Source organism: Dermacentor albipictus, chromosome 9, assembly GCF_038994185.2.
Source record: "Dermacentor albipictus isolate Rhodes 1998 colony chromosome 9, USDA_Dalb.pri_finalv2, whole genome shotgun sequence".
NCBI classification, from domain to species: Eukaryota; Metazoa; Arthropoda; class Arachnida; order Ixodida; family Ixodidae; genus Dermacentor; species Dermacentor albipictus.
Window position 1 is genome coordinate 40,233,097 of NC_091829.1, and position 22,825 is coordinate 40,255,921.

Here is a 22,825-nt window from a genome sequence, read left to right on the forward strand (position 1 = left end):
ACAACTTACTTGTAGTCTTCCCGTGAGCGCCCAATGTGAGGCGTCCCACTTACATTTGTTTGCCATCGAGTCCCTATTGTACCCCTGATTTCAAGCAAACAACCGCATTTCCAAATGTAAGTCCTGGAACCATTGCACCTTTCCACATACCACATGGATGGATGGAGTGTCCCTTTTGGAACGGGGCGGTGAGTTGCGCACCAAGTCTGGCTGTTATACTACCTAATGTCCTAGCTAAGTTAAGAAAAAAAGAAGAAAAAGAAGGACTATGAACTCCCACAACCAAATTTTCTAACCCCCGCTTCACTTTTGTACGTCTTTGTTTTCTGTCTATTCCCTACTAACAGATCAGAGATATCGCGGAGCTAAAGCTTCCACTTAAACAATGTACCAGGGCAGTTTGAAGTTTGAAGTTTGAAGTTTATTACAATTTTTGACAATACAAGATTGTCATGGCACCGGAGCAAAAGGCGAGACTATACACGCCTGACTAGGCCCCTGGCGCCACGAGCACAGCAGACAACAGTGCAAAAAATATATACATATATACACAGAATACACACGTATACATACTTATATATACGAATGATACAATTATACATACAAGAAATCATCGCAACACAATAAGTATAAATAATGAAAATGAAGAGATAAAGTGCGTACAGAAAGATACAGGAAGGCCAAAAAGCCACATGGGAAGAAAAAAGTCTTGCAACGCATGAAATTGCATATCAGTCGAAAAGACAGGAAATAAATTCCAAAGAACAGGTGTCATTTGTTGGAAAAATACAGTTTTGATTTCTTTCTGAATATTGAAATGGTTGAGGAATCTTGCATGATATCAAATAAGAAACCGACGAAACAGAACACTGACGTATAAGCAAGCCCGCGGCCACAGGAGTGTAGAAATAAAATACATCCGCACAAGAACAAAACTTTTCAGCGGAAGCTTTGCAGGAGCCGTTATCTGGGCTAGACATCTCTCCAGCATGCCGACGAACTGTCTGGCCAGGTGTCTAGCAAAATCGTCGAGTCATTGCCAGTAGAGTGTGTAGCTGGCCACCTTCGAGATAGCGCTGATAGCGCTGCGCATTCCGATGTCATGCAGGAAACAAATGGTGGTGAAGCACAATCCTGTCATTGCTGAAAGTATTTTGATTAAGGTTAAAATATGTTAAAGGCATCTTTGCGCAACATAAGAAATGTGTATGTGTGTTCATCGCGTGTACTTACGTTATTTGGCAGCTCAAGACAGAACTCTGCAAACGTACTTTCTGGCACTGTGCGGCGTAAAGGCCTGCCTCGTAAACGTACGTGCACGCCGTTAAATTTTTGCAAAAAAAAAATCAATGACACTTTTAACTGCGATTTACGATAGCAGCGCAGAAGGTTCAGGCTCCCGATATTACCCTTCGAGTTGTAAGTCATCGTGCAATGTGCAGAGCCTTGTCTGGTGTCCCAGACAGTGGCGCATACCCACTATGGGGAAATGGCCGAGAAGCAGGCGGTTTTTCGTATGCTTTGAAGTACGGCCCCAAACCGGACGCCGTATGGGTGGACGCCGCATGCATGGGACAGCAAGCGGTTGCCGCCGTGGTGGACTCCTCCCTCTGCCCACTCATCACACTACCCATCCCCCCCCCCACACTTCCCCAGAAGCAGCAGAGGAAGCTGCGATTGTCATTGCCATCACCCATATGGAAGCCCCGTACATAATAACAGATCAAAAAAAGCTATACTAAATTTTGCACGAGGCCGAGGCCATCCATGTTCCTGCTTTTTGCATACTGGACTCGCCCATTGCACCTCCACCCCGCCATGTGGAGCTGATAATCGGTGCCTGCGGACACCGGGAATCCCGGAAACGAGGTTGCCAAACTTTTAGCCCGAGGTTCTATTAACCGGGCTCAGGCGGCCTCCGATCCGGGATTCACGAAGGAGCGCATGCTATATTTCAGCGATCTGACGCAGGCTTGTAGAGCCGCACGTCAGATGTACCCCCCACCTTACCTATCCCTAGACAACAGACATGCGACACTTTGGAGGCGACTCCAGACCCACACACTCCCCTCTCCTGTCACCCTATCCCATTACCGTCCCTCTTTCCCCACGCCCGCCTGCGCCCTCTGTCCCGAACCGTTCGCATTGGCCATCCACATCCTCTCGCTTTGCCTGGTGGACCCTCCCCCGCGGGCCCTGGAGCACCTGACTTCGTGGGAGGACTGGGAGACCGTGCTCCGCCCTGAGGACCCGGCAACGCAGACCATCACGACCAGCCGGGCTGCCACTGTTACGGACCCTACGGAACACAAACACTTGAGTGGAGTACGGTCGTGCGGGGGCCCAGGGGCCTACGTGCCCCGAACACCTTTGTTTGATTAAAGTTTTTAACAACAATAATAATCACATAATGTATCGAGAATGCTACACGTTGCTTGCGCGCCTCTATGCTAATAACCTGGATGCACATAAGTTCTGCTTAGCGAAAAGAAATGTGCAAATACGTTCCATTCACCACTTACTTATTGGAACCTATAGAGTACGACATTAGGAATAATACCTGTGTAGTGAGTACATTGGTTTGAAAGTAAGATTATAGTAAGTGGATAGAGAGTAGACAGGGTCCAAAGTAGGCGGAACGTTTTTACAAACGTGTTGTTTTACAAATGTGGCTTTTTTAATGCTTGTTTTTAACCTGAGAGGCGTGCGGCTCAGCTTGCGTGGCTGCTGAACAACATCTGCGTCTTATACGAGTTCTTATACATATTTGCTTTTTTGCATCTACAAACCAATAGCAGGAAGGTAGCTACTCAGGGGCCGCTTTCCACCAGTGCCGAGTCTCCAAGGCTCCGCTGAACTTGTCTATAAACAATTCCTGCCTGAAGCAATTGGTATAGTCGTATGTTATAGAAGTTCGAGTAAGAAATTGCCCAACGGAAATGAACAGATGGCTCCAGGCAGCAAATTCCAATTTTCGAATGTTATAGGGAAAACTAAACTTCAACGCTTCAGTTTGTGATCATCAGGGTACAATATTAGGCGTTTAATAGCTATTAGATGAAGGTACCGCAAAATATATGTGCTAGGAAAAGTTGGGTGAATTAAGGTGTGAAAGTGCCTTAGGAATTCTATGTAGTGACGAGCGCTTTGATTGGCTCACACTCACAATTGCGCTGAAACAAACGCGCCGTCCGCTCCAATGGCACCAAAGCTACCATCATCAGCAATGGCTCATCCCTCTCGTAATGCAGAGGATACAAGCAGTCACCAAAGTGAAGCGTACAGTTATTACATTCATCTTAATCGCGCATACCACGTGAAGAAACGCAGCGTCTCGTCGAGTGGTACAAAAAGAAACACGTGACCTCAATGGCGCATCCCTTAGTAAGCAAGCAAAAAAGCAAGCAAAGCTCGTAAAGCCGAGGCAACAAGCGCTCACCAAAGTGCAGGGAGCGGTACACACGTTCATTCATATCGCCCATACAACACACAGAACAGCATGCGTGCCAATTCCCTGCTGAGAGGATGCAACGTAAAGTTCAAGAGAAACGTCGTCGGCGCGAGTCTGACCCCGCTGTACAAGCGCGCGAAGCAGCAGCTGAAGTGCCTAAAACGAGCCGAAGAAGCCGTATAATTTTGAATATATGAGACCCGCCGGGAGCACTGACGAGCACAACGTTAAAGATATAACGTTAAAGTAAAGGATTACTTTTTGGTAACTGCGCAATTATTGTTCTTGGCCAATTATTAGTAATCGTAAGGAATTATATTTTTGCAAACAGAGACTGTTGTTGCAAACGGTTACTTTGTTTTTGTTTAACTTGTAGAAGCCTGCTGCCAACGCTTCCTAGGAAGTTATCTAACGTCCGTTGCTCGAACATATAAGCTGGACAAACATGCAAAATGTGTTCCAGCGTCTCCGGCGTCTTATATTTAAAGCACCGTAGCGAGAAACACCACACAATAAAGTAGAGGAAGCTTCGCGTCAAATATCTTTCATGGTTCTGCGCATCACCGTAGGCACGGCTGTTTTTCACATTAACAAATGTCACCTCGCTCATTCACTTCTCTATGTCTCTTTTAAAACTAAGTTGAAGCCATCGATTTTTTTTGTTTACTTACGACGCTTCTCCTTCCCCAGGTGCAATGCGTTAGAAAATCCACGGCGCCAGCTTGGCCTGTACTTCTTGAAGACTCTTGGAGGTTCCGCATACTGGCCGGGTAGCTCGCATAGGAAAGCATGCAATACCATCGAAAAAAAAAAGCGGAAGGAGCTCAGTGCGGAGAAGCACGGAAAGGAAGACAACTACAGCGTCGCGTTTCTTTCTTGTTGTCTCTTCGCCTTCCGCGCTGTGCTCGTCATGTCATGGATCGTCAACACGACCGAATCTCTACCCTTGTTAGCCGTAAGGAGCTTGTCACGCCGTCTGACTACACCGTTGAACGTTACTGCTGCTTATTTGTTTCGTTCTCTGTTCTAGCTGGAATTTCTTCTTTCTTTTGATAGAAACCCAGATATTTCATCACCCGCATCTGGGGGTTTCTTTTGTTGATTTAGCTCTGACTGTATATTCGAGGAATGCTTCTTGTTTACGCTACTCTGTCAATCGCCAATCCCCCTTAATTGGTATACGCCAGCACCATGCTTTGAGGTCAACATCATCACTATCGTTATCTCATGAAATGTTGCAAATAAAGAAGAAGAAGCATGGGAGCCGAGCACGAGCACGAGCCACGGGCGCAGCTCGCTCAGTTCTGAACGTGCAGCGCGTTCCAGAAACGAGGGCTCTCAGACCCCAGTACGAGGCCGTTTCTGTGCTCAGCGGTTCCGCCTTTTCTGCGAAGTCTCACCCCGTCTACAGCCACCCACCGCCTTCCCCTTCCTCCTGAGACACCGGGTTCCTTGGCCACTGCAACACTGGAACCATGGAGTCTACTGTGGGTGCAAAGGGTAAGAGAAATCCTACTTTCTTATTTCCGGGCCCTTAACTTCAGCCTAAATGTAGGTTTTATGAATGCATGGTGGAGGCGAAGAACTAGAAGTGGGCGTCAGCGGCTAACATTAAAGCCGAACAAGGTCGGCCCAAAACTTGATCATGTCGCGGGATGTGTTAGCACAGCGCTTCCGTCGTACCATTATCGGCACCGGCTGCCAGGACTGCTTACGCGCAGAGCTTGCCGGGCTTTGGTAAACTTACTGGACGGCAACTGTCAGGAGCGTGATTGCTTAACGATATTGCAGTGCCCGGGATGCCCACTTCGATTTTCATTCGCCCGTGCTACTTGCTCTTCGTCGCCACAGCAAGTACTGAAGGACAAAATTCAGCCATCGTTTATGGAGTCGCCTCACGCTGAGGACTAAGTATAAGCGCCATTTTAACGCTGATATTCTGATAGGCATTTCGGTTTGACGATGCTAGGCCTAGGTGACGGCATCGGGGTGGAAAAGTGGGTCGGTTTATGTCTAGCAGATGCGGCCACAACATTAGTGTGGAGGAACCTCTCAGACAAACTGACATTTTCTAGCCTCACCCTTTTCCCTGGCGGCAACGACTTCCTTTATGCGAGTTGGTCATGGTACCAACGGTAGCCGCCCGGTAAACTTTCTGGAGCCAGGTACACCCTGCGCATGCGCAATCGGGGCAACACGGCACCTATAACGGTAAGGCCGTAACGCTATGCTCTCAAGTATCTTGCACTGCCGCACTCAAAGGGGCGCGCTCACAAGCCTGCGGCTGGAACATTCTCACACATTCAGACAAATACGATAAATATACGTTGTTGGCGACAGAAATATTGTGAGAACGACTGAAATAGGAAAAGGACTTGCGCAGAACTTTCAACGAATCTTATCCGAAAAAAAAGTTACCATATATAAACCAATAAAATATGTGTGGGTGAAAATTAGCAGGCCATCATCATAGCGAATGCGCAACAAACGTCGAGGTTAAGCTGGTTACACTTACGGTACTATGCTAGCACTAGCGGCATGCTTAAATTTCTTTTTTACGGAGAGTGATAAACGCTAACCTAACCCGCAAGTAAGGTTTCATTCCAATATGTAAGTGGCATGCTTACATTTTTTGTCAGTGAGAGTGATAAACGCTAACCTAACCCGCAAGTGAGCTATCATTCCAATATGTAAGGGTTCATTGATCTCACGGGCAAGCTGCTGACTATGATGGAGTAAAATAGTCGCGTCCCAAAAATCCTGTGAGGTCATGGAAGGCTTTCATAATCGAAGGAAACGCGAAAAGTGTTTTTCAAATTCGTCGCTCTCATTGATAAGTACTTCAATATCTCCCGAGCACACGTAGATTACCCCGAGATTAACCTTTTTTACGCAGTGGCGATCATGATCCCGGCCTAATTTTCACTTAGGCATTCTTCATTTGACTATATTGGGGGATTAGACTGGTCTATCTTTAGCAAGTTGCGTTTATCACAGGTCGCTTTAGATTAACCCGCCCTCCGATAGGCCCGTCGACCAGAGACGGATTTCATCGGAACTCCGACGACGCGGGGTCGTCCCTTCCGGATTGGCCGGCAGGCTCGGCTGTTTTCAGATGAAGGCATAAGGGAAAACACGATCTGTGGTTGTCCTCGGCAGGAGGCGGACATTTCGGGAGTCGACCAACGTTTGTGCGCAGACGCGAGTAAAAGCGGGTGAGAGAGAAAATCTGGGGGCTTTTGCTCCTTCAATATCTGGGTTTGCCAAGGTACTACAGAGGAGAAGGTTCTTTGCTCATATTCTGTGCGTTGATCCCTAGGCGTGCTGGCATTGTGAAGTGAGGTCGCAGGCTGTCCATGCCCATGCGCTACTTTTCCATGCCCATGCGCTTGCTGCCAGCGCGGTGAACCAGGATAAGCAGCAGGCACTGACGCCCCATTTGGTGATCGCTGTGTCTAAAGGTACGTCGGACGTACGCGAATCCCAGAAGCTGAAGGTTCTAAAGGTACATCGGACAAGCTTTCTCGCGCCTTACGGCGCACTACCTTCAAAAGGCCATCACTGATTTTCCAAGTGTAGCAGTAGGGGCCGTTGTAAAAACAGGGTCAGCTATCCTGGAACACTCTTCGCTCTGTCCGGCATACCTTTAGCTTCTGGGCTTCGAGTACGTCTGACGTACCTATAGACACAGCGATCACCAAATGGGGCGTCAGTGACCACTGCGTCTCCTGGTTCACCGCACTGGCAACCAGCGTCGGAGCGTAAACTCGCGCTTGGACATGGCCAGTGCGCGACCTCACTCCGCAATGCCGTCACGCCTACGGACAAACGCATACAAAAGGCGCAAGGAAACTACTCCACCGTAGCGCCTATGCAAAGTCGGATATTCAAGAAGCAAAAGCCCCCACATTTTCTCTCTCGCACCCGCTTTTACTGGCCATTCCGCACTAACGTCGCGTGATTTTTGAAATTACCATCTCGTCCGGGTTGAGTTCGCTGGCCCAAGTCGCACGTGTTTTGGGCGACAGTTCTGAAAAAGAAAATACTCGCTATGCACTCATTGAGCCTTCGACAAACCACCGAGAGAGCAGGATCGAGTGCCGAAACGTCCCCGATATCCCACTCCCAACGCGCGCACGACGTCACGGTCACGTGCACCTCCGGCAAAACGAAATCGAAGCTTGTTGGCGGATAGCTATTGCAGTGAATTATCTAGCGTGCTCTGAAGCCAGCCAGTACTTTCTCTGGGTGTTCCGGGTCCAGCATCACCACTTAATCAAAAAATTAGGAAGCAATACATGTGTCATTACTCCTTTCATATCAACGAGGAGGGCGTTAGAACAATGCTGCATCGGCAGCTCTACAATGTGCCACTAACCTGAAACTATAACTGTGTAGTGGCTGCGAAACATTGATACACGCGACTTAGTTATAGCGATAGCCTTCTCACGTCCCGGTATGCTTTTCCTTTCAGAGTCAGCTGGAAGGGACATGTCGAGTAAGTTTCCGCCGATAATTGGCTACTTGGTGCCCTTTACAATACCTTTTATGCGAAGCATATTACGAGAGCTCAACCCAGCTCCTCCGGCGCGGCGGTGTCGCCTTCAATACCACGTGACACCGTGACGTCACGACAGAGGAGAAGTGGCTTTGGCTCAACTCTTGCAAGATGGGCTGGGTCGGAATCGAACGAGGGTCTCCGGAGTGTGAGACGGAGACGCTACCACTGAGCCACGAGTATTTTTTTTTCTTTATTGCCGGTCTTCGACGTACACATACGGCATAAACAGATACACTTCATAATGGTAAAAGCAATGACCGTCTTGGGCCCTTGCGAATAGTTAAAAACACTTGATTACCGCTAGTTCATCCAATATATGCATTCATTCGGGTGGTTCTGTTCTCGTTCTATAAGCTTCACGCAGATATAGCACGCTTTCAATGAAATGCTCTCTCGCAGGATGAATAACAAGCCTCTCATGGCGCTCATCCATTCATGTTTTCCACAGGCTATGTGAACATATTGCCATAAACATGTCACATGGCATATCTGCGTTCTCAGTTGGCAAGAAGCGGATGCCGTACGGTGTTATCGGTAATTCCTTTTTCAACGTTCTTTGTAGGATGTCCCACAAGAACATTGCATCTGAACAATCAAGAAAGATATGCTCAATCGTCTCTGGTTGCCTGCATCTTGAGCAGTTTACAGACCATGGCTCAAAGATTCCCCTTTCTCTTAGCCATGGTTTCACTGGGAGCGTTCCACTGTGTAATTGGAAGAAAAAGGTTTTTGCGGATGACCGTATCGGCATCCGCTTCACTCGCTTGAGCACATTTCTTCCACTGGATTCAACGCGGTACATAGAACGATAGACAGGCACAGGCAATGATACATCAAGTAAATCTTTGTACAGTCTTTTCCGTTTAACAGATGCAAGGTAATTCAATGAAAAGCGCGTATGTAGGAAGTCAAAGGCTAATACGACTTCTCGCAGGGAGCCTCTGAGCCTAGGTCCTGTGGTGCAATCGGAGGACACAACGAATTGAGGCAACGCGTTGCTCAAACGTCTTTGAAGGACTGTGCACAAGAATGTATCTTTTTGATCACGTAGGAACAAAAATCTCGACACGACTTGTCTTAAAAAGAGATGAACCAACCCTAGGCCTCCACTTTTTACTGTTCTGAACAAATTAGTGCGACTAGAGCGCTCCCATACGGAACCCCAAATGAAGATGGCAAACTGCCGGTGTATTCTTTGTATGCTGACTCTTGATGCGCACAATGCTTGAAAAACATACCAAATTTTGGCCACCAAAAACACATTACACACTGTTGCTCTTGTGAATGTTGATAGTTCTCTCCCACCCAGCCTTGCCGTTTTCGCCTTAATTTCTGCGACCTCTCCTTGCCAATAATCTTTGGTGTCCTGGTGGTGTTGCAGAGGTACCCCAAGATACTTGGTAGGCTTATTCGTCCACTGCATTTTTTCAAAAAGTGAAGGCGTGTCTTCCCATTGTCCATACCATATCCCTATCGACTTACCCCAATCAGTCGCACTCCCCGTCATTTTACAATACTTTGTCACAACATTAACGGTATTGCTTACACTTTGCTTGTCATCACAAAAAACAGCGACGTCATCCGCGTATGCTAACAGTTTTACCTCACTGTAACCGACCCTAAAACCCCGGACATGGCTCTCTTTTATTATCTTTAGACACAGTGGCTCGAGATATAGGGCAAACAGTAGAGGCGATAATCCACATCCCTGTCTTACGGAAGACTTGACGGCAATGCTGGGAGAGAGTGTTCCATTAACGATTACCTTTGTGGAAACGCCTGCATAGCACATTCTGATCCCTTCTGTTAAGATTGTTCCCACATTAACGTGCTCCAAAACATTGAAAAGAATTGTGTGTGTCACTCTATCGAACGCTTTTTTAGGTCCAATTGTAACATGGCCACCCTACCAGAAAAGTCATCACAGTGCTCAAGTACTGTTCTTGCTACGTGTACGTTTGTAGTTATTGACCTCCCCTTAATGCCACATGTTTGATGTGGCCCTATCAATTGTGTTATTATACTCTGTAGCCTTCTGCCCAAAACTTTAGTGTATATCTTATAGTCTGAGTTTGTTAAGCTGATTGGTCGATAGGCTCGCACGGATAGGAGCGATGAGGGATCGGTAGTTTTGGGTATCAGGACAATATGACTCTCGCGAAATGACGGTGGCAGTACCCGCTTTTCATAGGCTTCTGTGATAACGTAATAAAGAGCTGCAGCTATATCTGTTTTGAAAGCTTTATAGAAGGATCCACTCAGTCCATCAAGTCCTGGCGTTTTCCCAGGGCTCAGGTCATCTATAGCCTGCTCTATTTCCTTGATGCTTATTGGCATTTCTAATCTATTTCGTTGTTCATCATCTAGACTTGGCAAAAGGTGTACGAAATCATTTTCGAACCCCTGTTGGCATTGCGTTTCATGTCCTAAGAGTTCGCAGTAATAATCTACAAAGGCAAGTTGGATGGTTTTCTTATCACGTACTATTTTATTACGGTATGTTATCGCATTTATCTCCTTTCGTGAGGCATAACTTTTTTCATCCGAAAACGAGCGCTTTGTAGGTTGTTCTCCGCACCATAGATGTTCTGCGTGTGCGCGAATGATTGCGCCCCGATATTTTTCCTTATCGACAAGTTCCAACTGTGCTTTCGTTCGCTGTATTTCTTTAGCGAAACTACCAGGACGGATGCTTTCCATGTTTAAATAAAAGTTGAGCTCACTTTGTAATTCTATTTCATTTCTTTTTTCTTGGTGGTGTAAAACGCTGGACCTTTCTATGGCTATTAACTTTGTTTCTTGCTTAAAACACTCCCACCTTTCCATGCAGTCACTGTGAACACCCGATAACAGCTCTTGAATGCTATCTTGAATTTTTTAAATAAATATTTCGTCCTGCAGCAATTTTTCATTGAATTTCCAAAGACCCCAGTTGAAGCTTGACGGCTTTTTTGGACCAAGCGAAAAACGGATCAAACTGTGGTCGCTAAAAAAAACATGTTTGACATCATAATCACTGCACAATGGCAACGCTTCCCCAGAAACATAGACACGATCCAGTCTGGCATGGCTGTCCCCTTGAAAATGAGTGAACCGAGGTGTATCAGTATTGGCTAAAACGTCGCCTATGTCCTCTAAATTATGTTCTTCAACGAGTGCTGCCAAGAGGAGCGCACTGCCTTCGAGACGAGACAGATTACGGGCTCTGTCTTCCACTTTGCAGACACAGTTGAAATCTCCCATCATGACCATGGTTCTCTCACACCTCAAGTGACATTCCACGCTTTCAAAAAAAACCTTGCGCTCGGCTATTCTATTCGGCGCGTAAACACAGATAGCGCGGAACTTGATATTGCAAAACATAAAATCGCACATTATAATACGCCCGGAATTATCACTAAATACATTTTCCATATTTATACCAACATTATTGCGTAGAAAGAGCACACAGCCCCCTGCTCTACCAACAGCATGAGAAAACCACTGAGCCACGAGTACGTTGCTTCAAAGCGGTACAAAAGCGCCTCTAGTGAATGCGGTGTTGCCTTAGAAACGAGCTGTTTCTCAGGCGTGCGTCCCTTGCTCAGGCGCACATTTCGTTGCCGCGCCGAACGCTGCGTTGCTCGACGCTCACCGCGTCCAATGCGGGGCGCGTAGCCGCTGCGCCATAGCCCATCGTCTGACACCCCTTGGTGGGTCGACGGGAACGCTGTCGCGTTCCACTCTTGAAAGCGAAGCAGAGTAACGCATGAGTTGTTTCTTCGTCTACCCGAACCAAATATAGCCAAGCAACAGCAGTTCACCAGGCTAAACAGTGGTTCAACAACTAAAATAAAGGCTAGTATGCTTCGCATCTTGGGCTTAACCTTAGCTAAGCCACAGCCATTTTTTTCTTATTGCAATGTTTAAGTCATTTTGTGAAGACCAAAGACTCTGTAGGTAGCAACAATTTCCCGAAATGATCATGACGAATTTATATTTATGCAACTTATGCGATAAGAGTACGTAAAGTACGTTTGACAGAGCTACCTGTTCGAAGGCCCATTGTGCCTCGAATCTTGCATATACCGTTTGTATATGTCCTTCATTTTTGGTTTATTATAATTTTAATGAAATAATGATCTCCTCTCTTGCGTTTGTGTTGCGCAATTATTTTCAAGAATCTATGGAACACCAGCGCTAGAACTACTTAACAATCAACAAACTACGTTTGTCAATTTCTGCATAATTCCTTTGTTGTTATTACTATTTTATTATGCTCGAATGTTCCTGAAGAACAAGTTCATAGACACCCTTATGTAATCGCTTCGGGCAGCTAATGCGTAAGCAGGTTGTTATATGGAACTTTGTGTACACAAACCCTTAAAATCACAACCGTCAAAGACATAGACGACTAAACTGTGCTAGACAGGACTGGCGCCCGTCTCCGTGCGGAAAAATGCCCTATAAAGACATCCTAGCCCGCGAGGAGAGACGCGATGCCGTGTGTATGCCACGTGGCGTCGATGCGTGCACATTTTACATTGCAGTTGCATATTATTACGCCAGGCAGAATGCCAGGTAGCAGATGCGCAGGTACTGGCATAAGGCAGAGAAGCTTTGGGGAAGAAAAAGAAGTTTAAGGAGATGCATACAAGAACGCTAGAATAATGTGTTATGTATCTGATTAAATCAACCTGGCGAGGTGACTGTCACCGTCGCGTTACAAATGGGGTGCCAATAAATCATCATCATCGTAACATGCCGCTTGTCTTGCGATGTGAGATGCGCGCCGCGTAGCGCCTATTATCGCTGTTATTGCAGTTGCATATTATTACACGAGGAGGTACCTCAAGTAGCAGTTGAATAGGTAACGGTTCAATGTAGATAAGTAAGTCTTGAGGAAGAAAAAGATTATGGATAGGTATAAATATTGATGTAATAAAATACACGAATGGTGTACCTGAATAAATCAAGCCAGCTTGGTGAATGTTTTTCACCATCCAATTTCTAAGGTGATTCCTTTAAATCATCATCATCACCATTACCATTGTATCTTGTCATTTGACACGCGATGTGACATGTGCGCCGCGTTGAGTCTATACGTACAAACTTTGCATTCCAGTTCAGTTATATTCCACCACGTGTCCTGACATGTAGCAGTTGCATGTAGCAGTTGCATGCTGTGCGTAGCCGGACGTTAACTCACGCAGGCTAGGTGGCTATTTGTCACCAACCCGTTTCAAAGAGGATGCCAATAGCATCATTATCATCATCATCAACAGCAGCGTACGGTGTCACAGGTCAAGGGATATGTTATGCCACGTAGTCTGCATACCTCTGATTACTCTTCGGTATACTTACGTAATGGCGCAAGGTACGAACCGCTGCTGAAGAGGCGGATCGTAGATCTATGCGCGCGTCTGCAACCAGCCAACATCGGTATCAGCAGATCGCTATGCAAAGAGCAAGACAAGCTGCAGCGCAAGCCGCAGCTTGCCGTCGACGCCGGGAGGACAGTTCAGATCCTTCTCGTGAAAACGATGCGAAAAGACTTCACACCGAAGACCCTGCAGTGCGTGGTGCCAAAAAATGCAGCTCCTAAGGAGCCGCTCCTCCAGCTTACTCTGTGCATAGGCTGCGGGTAGTGCGCAGGCGTGTGACTGTATTTGACGTTTCTTGTTTTGAAGGGTTGATGCTGCGTAATTTTATTACCGAAGGATTGGATGTAGGATTTCCTGTTCTGCCACTGGCCATCGCGTGAGTGTGTTGACCTCAAAATTTCTGATACTTCAGTTATCAGCATTTGCAAGCGTGCTTTGGCGACTTCTCTTTAAATGCGGTCGATACCACCAAGGCTCATGCGTTGCCATTCTTGAATCCATGGTCGTCTCAACCTACCAGTTCTTTTTTTCTTACAAGGCCTTTCTTTCTTTTTTTCTCTTACTTCTAGTGAATTCCAGCGTCTCCAGTAAGTAGCCCAAGGCAAACTCCTTCAATGAGAAATACTGCCGCGTATCAACCACCGCAACGCCGAGTATTGCTTTGATTGACGGAATATTGGAGGTTGGAATGCGCAACAGTTTGACGATACACACAGAAGAGACACACACCACAGAGCGCTCTGTGGTGTGTGTCTCTTCTGTGTGTATCGTAATACTGTTGCGCATTCCAACCTCCAATATGCTATACCAACACGCCCAGTCGTCAACCTTGGCAAGATTGACGGAAGCCGCAGATTTGGCTTGGTTGGCTCTCATTGAGGGCGAGTTAACAGTGACGCATCTTGAAAATTGATTTTACAGCGAAGACCTTCCTGACATATCTTGCATAATGGTGCCTAACCCTGCGCACACATTTACTTACCGTGGCCATCGTGAAAGGTAGGCGTGCGGGCGAGAAGAGGAGGAAGGTGGGAAGTTTGTTGGCCGCACCGGGGCTCTGCTGCTTGCCGTGCCGACCGCTCGTCCGTAGTTCACACTAATCGTAACAGTTAAAGTGCAGCTGAATAGAACGTGTACATCGAACACATGGCCAGTTATCCGTTATTCGCATGCATGTCCTACACCGCCGCCACGAGCTACACGGCACTCGCCTAAGGCAGCGTAGGCGACAGCGGCCACGTTTGCTTGGCCGAGGATGTGTCGGCCAACGGTGGCTGCAACAAGCTGGCCCCATCGTGTAGCCTATAATGCTCCAGCGCTTGCGAAGGCAATTTGTCCTTGCTGGATAGACAGCACTCAATGCTGCACCATTGTATGATATATCACGGCAATCCACGCAATCTATTTACGTGTAGTTAGGTCTGATGGAGTCGAGAATGACGTTAAGACGGGACAAAGTTCGTAGCTGCTGCAGTCGAGTCGTCTCCGCCGTCGCCACTTTCGTATTGTAGCAGTCAATGACATCTCGGTGGTGCAAGCGCGGTAACATGCCGAATTATGTATTCTTGGCCACTTAGCATGCAACAAAGCCAACCTGCGTTCGCAGTGCCATTTGATGCATGGGAACACGCTATGTGTAGGACGGAACATCACAGCAAACTTGATGGGACCTGTACCTTACTTTGCGCGGCTCACAAACTTCCTACGTTGGTCCTGCTCCCACCCGTACGTTTGCCCTTCCCTATGGTGGCGGAAACCCAATGTGTGCACAGGGTTGTCGCCAATAAGGAAGAGGTCTGTAGAGGAAACGAGAAGGGGAAACCGAAAGGCCCAGTTATGTTTTAACCAATACCATACAAAGCCGGCGAAAGCACAGGAAAAAATGAAACAACGGTGTTTAATTCAACTAAGATATAATAAAAAAGGAGAAAAACGAGAGTGGACGAAAAGTAGATTTGCCGCCGATGGGAGCAGAACTGACACATTCGGCATTAGGCGTGCGGAGGTCTGCGGTTCATCTGCGGCTGACCTCACTTGCATGCACCCTCCGTGCAGATCACTTCCATACAGATAGCGCGCCGTATGGCTCGCAAGTGAACCGGCTAAGCTCTTACCTAAACTAACCTAACATATGCTAATCTAACCTAACCACCGCTAATACAGTCCTGTAAGATTTATAAGATTTATTCGGCGGAATATTGGACTACAGCCAGTTTTATGACATCGCGGAAAGCTAGCACCGCTTGTCAAAGTGTTTGACAGTGCTCACCGCGGGACATAGTTCTTTTCAGTGCGTTTGTTCAAAAGCAACAACTCAGTCATCGAGGGGTGCCTAATTTCTTCCTTGTGCAAGCAAATCTGTTGTATTCTTTAGTGCAGAGGCATACATTTGAACCATAGGAATGTGCCCGGGGACATGAGGAAGGCGTCGTTATAGAAATAATTTCGTTGTACACCAGTCCATTGCAGATTGAGTCTGTCTGCGAAGTGTGTGATACTACTATTCCCAATATTTGTGTCGGACAGCGTATAACCTTCGAAGCACCTGTACTACCGGAATTGATGAATGCTTCCCTGGGCGTGCATACATTTAGGCACTTACTAAATACCGTGCACAGTTCTGTTTTCCTTGTTAATTACCGACATCCTCCTCCTCCTTCTCCTCCTCGTAGTCGGTGTTGCCCACCATTTTCAGACTATCTCAGTTGGGGCGATTGAGAACGCCTCTTTGTGTCACAGCCGTTTCTCCAGCACAACAGACATTGATAATTGTAAAACGTGGAGAGAAATGACAAACAGAAGGAAGCGCATTCAGCCGCTGAGTCGCTGCCGCTGGCGGTGGACAGTGGAGTGTACGTTTATTGCCCGGTCACACGTTATTTTCGGTGATTTGCGACGCGTTGTATGCCCCACGCCGCTGCTATACTCGTAGTCACCTGCGATAGCTTTACGAAAAGTGGTGTTTCCTGCACGTAGTTGTGCTGCGTCAGTAAGCATTCCTGTTACTGATGCAAGCAGAATGTGCAGATTTTTTGTGCACCTAACCAGACAGCCGGAAACCGAGGTATTGGTTTCTCTGCACATTGTGGGCTGCCCGTACACTTAGGCTAGAAAGTCGAAAAGTGCTAATTTTTCCCACCATCAAAACGATTTCCTCGAAGCGTCAAGAGCAATAGATTTATTGACACTGACGCACTTTGTTCGCTTGGCACTGCTCTTCTTAGTGAACAGCATCCGATCATACTACAAAGAACATGCGTGACGGAAAGTTTTAAGCTGCATGTCAAGTGTCGACGAATAGGATTCGTGGGAGGCACTCCAACGTTCTACGATGCATAACTATTTATTGCGATAGCAACTATATAGACACTCGCAGGAGAACTTCGTGATTTTCCGTACAGAGTCCAAGGGCTATAAGATCGCGGCCGCCGCGCCGTCTTCTTAGGTGTGAGGGAAAGCATGCGAGAGTGAGTCGAGAAAGGTGGTGGCTTGGTACGGCGCCGTCACCTCGCGCGCGCAAGGGCGGGTGCAGGGAGATGTGCGTGGGCTAGGAGAGGGTGGGGTACGAGCATGGAGAGCGCGAGTCTTCGCTCCTACAGCGGATGCGGCTGCCCACGGTGCATGCGGCTTGGCACCGCCGCGCGCACCTTGCAGGTAGTATGCGCTGGGTTCGAAGGCTAGGCAACCTGAAACAGCTGATGGCTTCGTGTGCGGTGTGTTCTCACACGCCTATAGTTTGCGTTGAAGCAACCGGCCGCACGCTCGCCGCTGCTGCCGCTCTTGCAGCGTTCTTACAGCGAGCGGTCATCGAGTGAGATGTATTCATTTTTGACTTGTGCGTGCCTGACCCCATGCTTCCTAATTTAGTTAGTAAGGGGATCTCTACAGCATTTTATACAGCTGATAAACCTAATAACCCTACTGCGTCCACCTGGCGAATAATTTGGTATCGCAATCAATGCTTCACCCTTCGGGCGAAAGTGTGACTTTATTACTAGTACTAGCGCACAAGTACTAGCGAGTTGGCGTGTACAAATGCTGCATTATGAAAACCCCACGTTATTACCTATGCACCAGAGTGCATATGGGTGCGTTATTGTTCATAAGCTCATTGGCATAGGTGATGCAGTGCTATTACTACATATATAGCCCAGCGTTCGTGTAGTGAAACAAATACTTTCTATGTGGCTTTCCCATGATAGCGATGGTGTCCTATGTATTCGGAGGTATTTGTATACTGATGTGGCTAAATAGGGACATTATTCATCGTGTAGGAAGGAGTTGGTAATGAGGCTGCGCTTGCGAGTAAATGACATTGATTTTCACTTTGAGGGATATGGTGGCATATGCCATTTGTTACATGAGTCGTCAACGATATGTAAGTCAAGTTGTAGTTGCAAGGAGTCTTCATGCGAGGTAATTGGATTGTAAATGACAGTCATCAGCAAATAGCCGTAATATTGTAGTAATGTTAACCGGTAGGTAGTTAATGTATATCAAAAATAACAAAGGGATATTCTAGCGCCCTGGCGTACTAATTAACTCCTGAAGTGACGTCCGTTAGTGGCGAGCGACTGTTATTAGCTGAAGTGAATTCCTTGCGTCCATTGAGAAAGTACCCAATCCATGAGTATAGGTACCATGGTAAGCCGAAGTTTGAAAGTTTACTAATCAAAAGATAATGAACTACACAATCAAATGCCTTCGAAGAGTCTAAAAATACGGCGTCTACTTGTATGTAAAGGTCCATGTAATGTAAAAAGTTATCAGTGAACTCCGCGAGTTGACTTTCGCACGATAAACACTTTCTAAAGCCGTGCTGGTTAAGCTAGAAGAAAGTGATTCTGGGTCAGTCATTAAACTGGACAATTTTATGTGTTCCAGTAATTTGGACGAAATGCTTTTCATAGAAATCGGGCGGTTACTAACGTTAGTACGGTCGCCTGTTTCGAAACTTTTTTCATTTTGTTGCGCAATATCATTTGAGTACCGGATTACCAACTTGCCCGGAATGCTGCTGTCATTGAAAAAAGGAATTACTTCCGCTTTTCTCCAGTCGTCAGGGACGTCACCTGACTTTAAAGATTCCGTAAATATTAAGATTTTGGCTGGTGGTGAAATAGTATTATTGAGAACCTTGCTGTCAATTTAGTCACACTCAGCAGACGAAGATAGTGCATTAATGTAGGCCCTGCTATGCTATGTATACTATGTATACCCTGAACGGTAATAGTTATTTCAGGCAATTCGTTCAAATGGGAGTTGGGGGCGGTTTCAACGGAAAAGCTTCTGAAGCTAGAGAACACTGATGAAAAATAATTATTAAGGACAGTAGCACACAGTTCAATTTTAATTGGCTCACCGTCAGCGTTAACAAGATCTATGGTGTTGGTGCGTGTTTGAGTGGACAGCAAAGGCCAGAATTTGTTAGGGGTTCTATGACGTATTTAAAGAAGGTCAGACGAGTAAAACATGTCGTGTGCGTCGTTCAATTGAGATAGGTGGTGACACTGAGCCGGTACTTTTCCCACGTTTGCAGATTGTTATTACATAATGCCATTCTATATAGATGCTTATCTTATATTATCGTGCAGCTAAGATTTCTGCGCGCTCAGGTTTCGAATAGGGCACTATCTTCTCCGCCACTGAAAGCGGAAAAAACAGCATTTACGTCGTCTTATACGACACAAACGTCTGACTGATACTGTTGTCTATTTTATAGTAACTGGGGAAGATGGTAAGTATATATCAACGGGAACCGTTGCTCGAACACCCTATGAAAGAGACTTGAGTTTTCGGGTTTCTCACCCAGAACACGGAAATATCGTTTGACAATCCAAATATAGTTCAAATAAATTGGCGCTATATTATGTTTCTTGTACAGAGACTCGCTGGGGCGATGATAACGATTGAACATGCCTTCAAATTTAACTCGTTTTTGTCGCAAGCTTCCGTTTACTCAGAATTGTCCTATTCTTGAATTATCGGCTCGTGAAGCCCGCTGTCTACTGATATCAGTAGCGTCGATACATACAGACCTTGGATAGCAGTTCCCTTATATTCCACCAGGTGTCGCGACACCTAGCCGTTGCATATATCAGCTGCATGATGCGCGTAGCTGGCGTAGCTGGTGCGTGCACATGGTTAACTCAAGCAGGCTAAGTGGCTATTTGTCACCAACTGATCGTTACCATCAACGTACGGTTTCACGGCTCAAGGGGTGTGTCGCAGAACAGCAATACAGTTAGCCTTGATATTATTGGATACCCTTGATATCCGGACATCCTAAAACACGTAAATTTTATTGCGAAACCGTTAGTGGCCCCCTTACGAGAAAATTAGGAGGTTTAGTTGGCGGCGTGACCGAATTATGGCACAAAAAGTGGCCGATGGCGTAGAGTAAAATCCCGTCAAAAGTTGCTCCGATTGACGCAAAATTTCTTAGGGAGGTTCTTGTAAAAAAGATGAATATATTACCTTTGAAAATAATTTTAGGCAAGTGTCGGTCGCGGTGGAAATCGAACCCAGACCTCCTAGCTGCGAGGCGAGCATGCTTCCCTGACGTCACGTGGGCTCCACGGTTCTGATTGGCTAAATGTGAGCCCAGCGCCCGCGTCATTGCGCACGTCAGGTCGCAGCCGTCTGGCTGACTAAACGTGCGGCCATGATTTCAATATTTTCATGGGTTGTTGGGCACGCGACGGCGTAGCCAATGGGTAGGAGGTGGCGTGACGTCATGAATTTATAAAATGTGTCTGTAAAAAAAAGCATTAGTGTCCAGTTGAACGCCATTGAGCTGTCCTCGCGGGAAAGCGAGCGCGCTGGGACGTTTGGTGCGTTTTCGTAGGCCTGCCGAGGCGGAGTCGAAACCCAGGCGTGAGCTTGCGCAAGCACAGAAGGCGCAGAGTAAGAAATTCCCTAAAGAGACTATAATGCTTTCGCATTCCCAATCGTAAGCAGTATGAAGCGTCTGCCGAATTTGTTCTTCCTTCTGGCTCAATTTCGGCTGACAGTGCTGCGAATACTATGTCACCTAAGGTACAAGATCATGTGCTTTTTCCTTGTTTCGGTATTTTTCCTGTTTACCTGAAACACTGTCTCTTGTACGTCTTCACTTCTGCTACTTCACCTTCCACACTTTCAACCCTACTGCCTCCATGCCCTCCGATCACCTTTCACGTGTGACTCTTGTGTACTTTAGGCGTTATTAAAGAGTTTGATAACTATATAGCTGTTTCACTTTCCGTGACACGTGATACGTTATGAGTCTTCATCTTAGCATGGGTCGCATCTCTGCAGAACAGCGGTAGACACGTCGCATGATCAACGTTTTAGCATTCGCATGTCATTGCCAACCGTGATAGAGCGATGAAAAAAACAAAGATGCACTGAAAGATTTAGTATGATATGCGTTCTGCGTAGTCAACGCATCACCAATGCTGATGTTGTGGCGCCGTCTGCTCCCTGGAGCTCAAAGCACCTTTCCAGGTGGTGGAGCCGCTTCTTTAGTCCTAGCAGCGTCAAAACAAGCAGCTAATCTCAATAACAACGATAAAGCATCGCTAACAACTGGTCCCCAGTGCAAGATGGGATTAAGCGATCGTTGATTTTACTGTTTGTTTCTTTACCTCACGAAGGAAGGTGAGTAGAAAAGCGGTCAGTCTCGGTGCCGCCATGTTGTAACGCAATCACGCTAACCCCGTGGCGGCCACTGCTATGCTGCCACGCTAGAGAGGCGCGCATGCGCACAGTCTGTCGGTAACGTAGCACGGTAGGGTATCACGTGTCGCGCTAAAGCTGTAACGGTGCGTTCCCATGAGCAACGCTTGCAAAAAATACGAGCAATTTTTTATTCTCCATGATATGTGCGTTTATTTCGTTCGCACGTACAGACGAAAAAACGTAAGTACAACCCCCTTCACAGTCCAATACTGTGAAACCTTTTTTGTTTAGAAAAAAAAAGTTAAAGTAATACAACAGATGTACACTCTCAGTATCTTCCATATCGTTTCCACTATGTAAGTCAAACGTGAATGGAACAAATGTTTCGTTTACTGAGGTGAACATAAAAATTATTGGAACAAATGTTTCGTTTACTGAGGTGAACATAAAAATTATTCCGCTTACTGCATCCAATATATGTGAAATGAATGACACTGTGTGCCATCACTTCCTAAGGTGGAGCTTCCTGTCTCTGCTGCAGTGTATCAGCAGTGTATATATTGTTCAACGTTGTTTCCGTTAGGTAAGCTTAACATATTTCCAAAAAATGTTCCCTTGCAAAGATATGGGACCAACGTGGAACGAAATCAAAGATGGTGTAACAGAAAACACTCAAGATGTCAGACAAATTACGCAAACTTTCAAAGAACCCTTCACCAATGAAATACGTTTACCTTTACAAGCGCAACAACCGTATTTAGTGTTTACGTTTCTTGATAAGGCATTAATTTGTCGTAAGTGTAGTTGCTGTATTTCAGTTGCATCGAACCATTTGTAAAATAGATAATTAAATTTGTTTATTCAATGCATGCGGTTTCTTTTTTTTCCATCGTGGAATTATAAATTAGCTGTATGCATTCCAATACCATTCATTCAAATACACTGCAAGATATTACTTCAAACGGGTGTGGAATAAATAGCATACGCGCTAATATCACAAATTTCCAGTGCAGATCAAATGCTTTTGTTTTGAATTGAAATATTGGACTCAAGAACTTAGAATTAGATTTCTTCGGATTATGGGGGCTTATTACGAGGTGTTGAAACGATGATTGTAGAATGCTCACGCACATATTCCAACATATAACTATCTATCTTTTTTTCCTCTTCCAGACATGAACTGTGGCAGACTTTCACTTTCTCTGTGCATTTCAGATTTCCCCACTCGAGTGATATCGCAACAGCGTTGCACGAAGTAAAAGTAACAGCTTTACCATTTATTCGTGTTATAAGTAATGCGTGTATTATAGAGTTGTAATTCAGCGTAATATTCAATTTTCCACAACTCGAACTCTCTGCAAGAAGAAAATCGAGAAATAACCGTTATATAAATGAAAAAGCCTACAAAACAGAGAGAGGTGTAGGTATGCTGCAATACCACTGAGGGATGTGCATTAATTGGCGATAACAATTTGCGTCCATCGTCATTCACAAAGTGACAGGCGGTGGACTACTCTGCCAGATTATGCACTGCTAGCAGCGTTCTTGCCGCGGTAATACCGAATGGCCAAAATCTAACGTGACTGGGCTACGCGGAACTAGGCGCTATTCTGGACACTATAAATTTATTTATTTATTTATTTATTTACAAATACTGCTGTCTCAGTTTCTGAGACATAGCAGGAGTGAGTACAGAGCAATAAAAGAATACAATTACAAATACTTTTAACAAAATTCACCAGAATACAAGAAAACATCAACTAATGGATAATTACGCAATTGATTTTC

General features: G+C 46.0%; 1 long non-coding RNA gene across 1 annotated transcript; it reads left to right on the forward strand.

Moving 5' to 3' along the window:
- The first annotated feature begins 4,737 nt into the window (after nt 1–4,737).
- Nucleotides 4,738–21,490, forward strand: LOC139049444 (uncharacterized). The gene is made up of 5 exons (XR_011508272.1): nt 4,738–4,951; nt 7,926–7,949; nt 13,945–13,962; nt 19,098–19,112; nt 21,268–21,490. It is a non-coding gene; the product is annotated as an uncharacterized lncRNA (long non-coding RNA).
- Nucleotides 21,491–22,825: the final 1,335 nt, after the last annotated feature.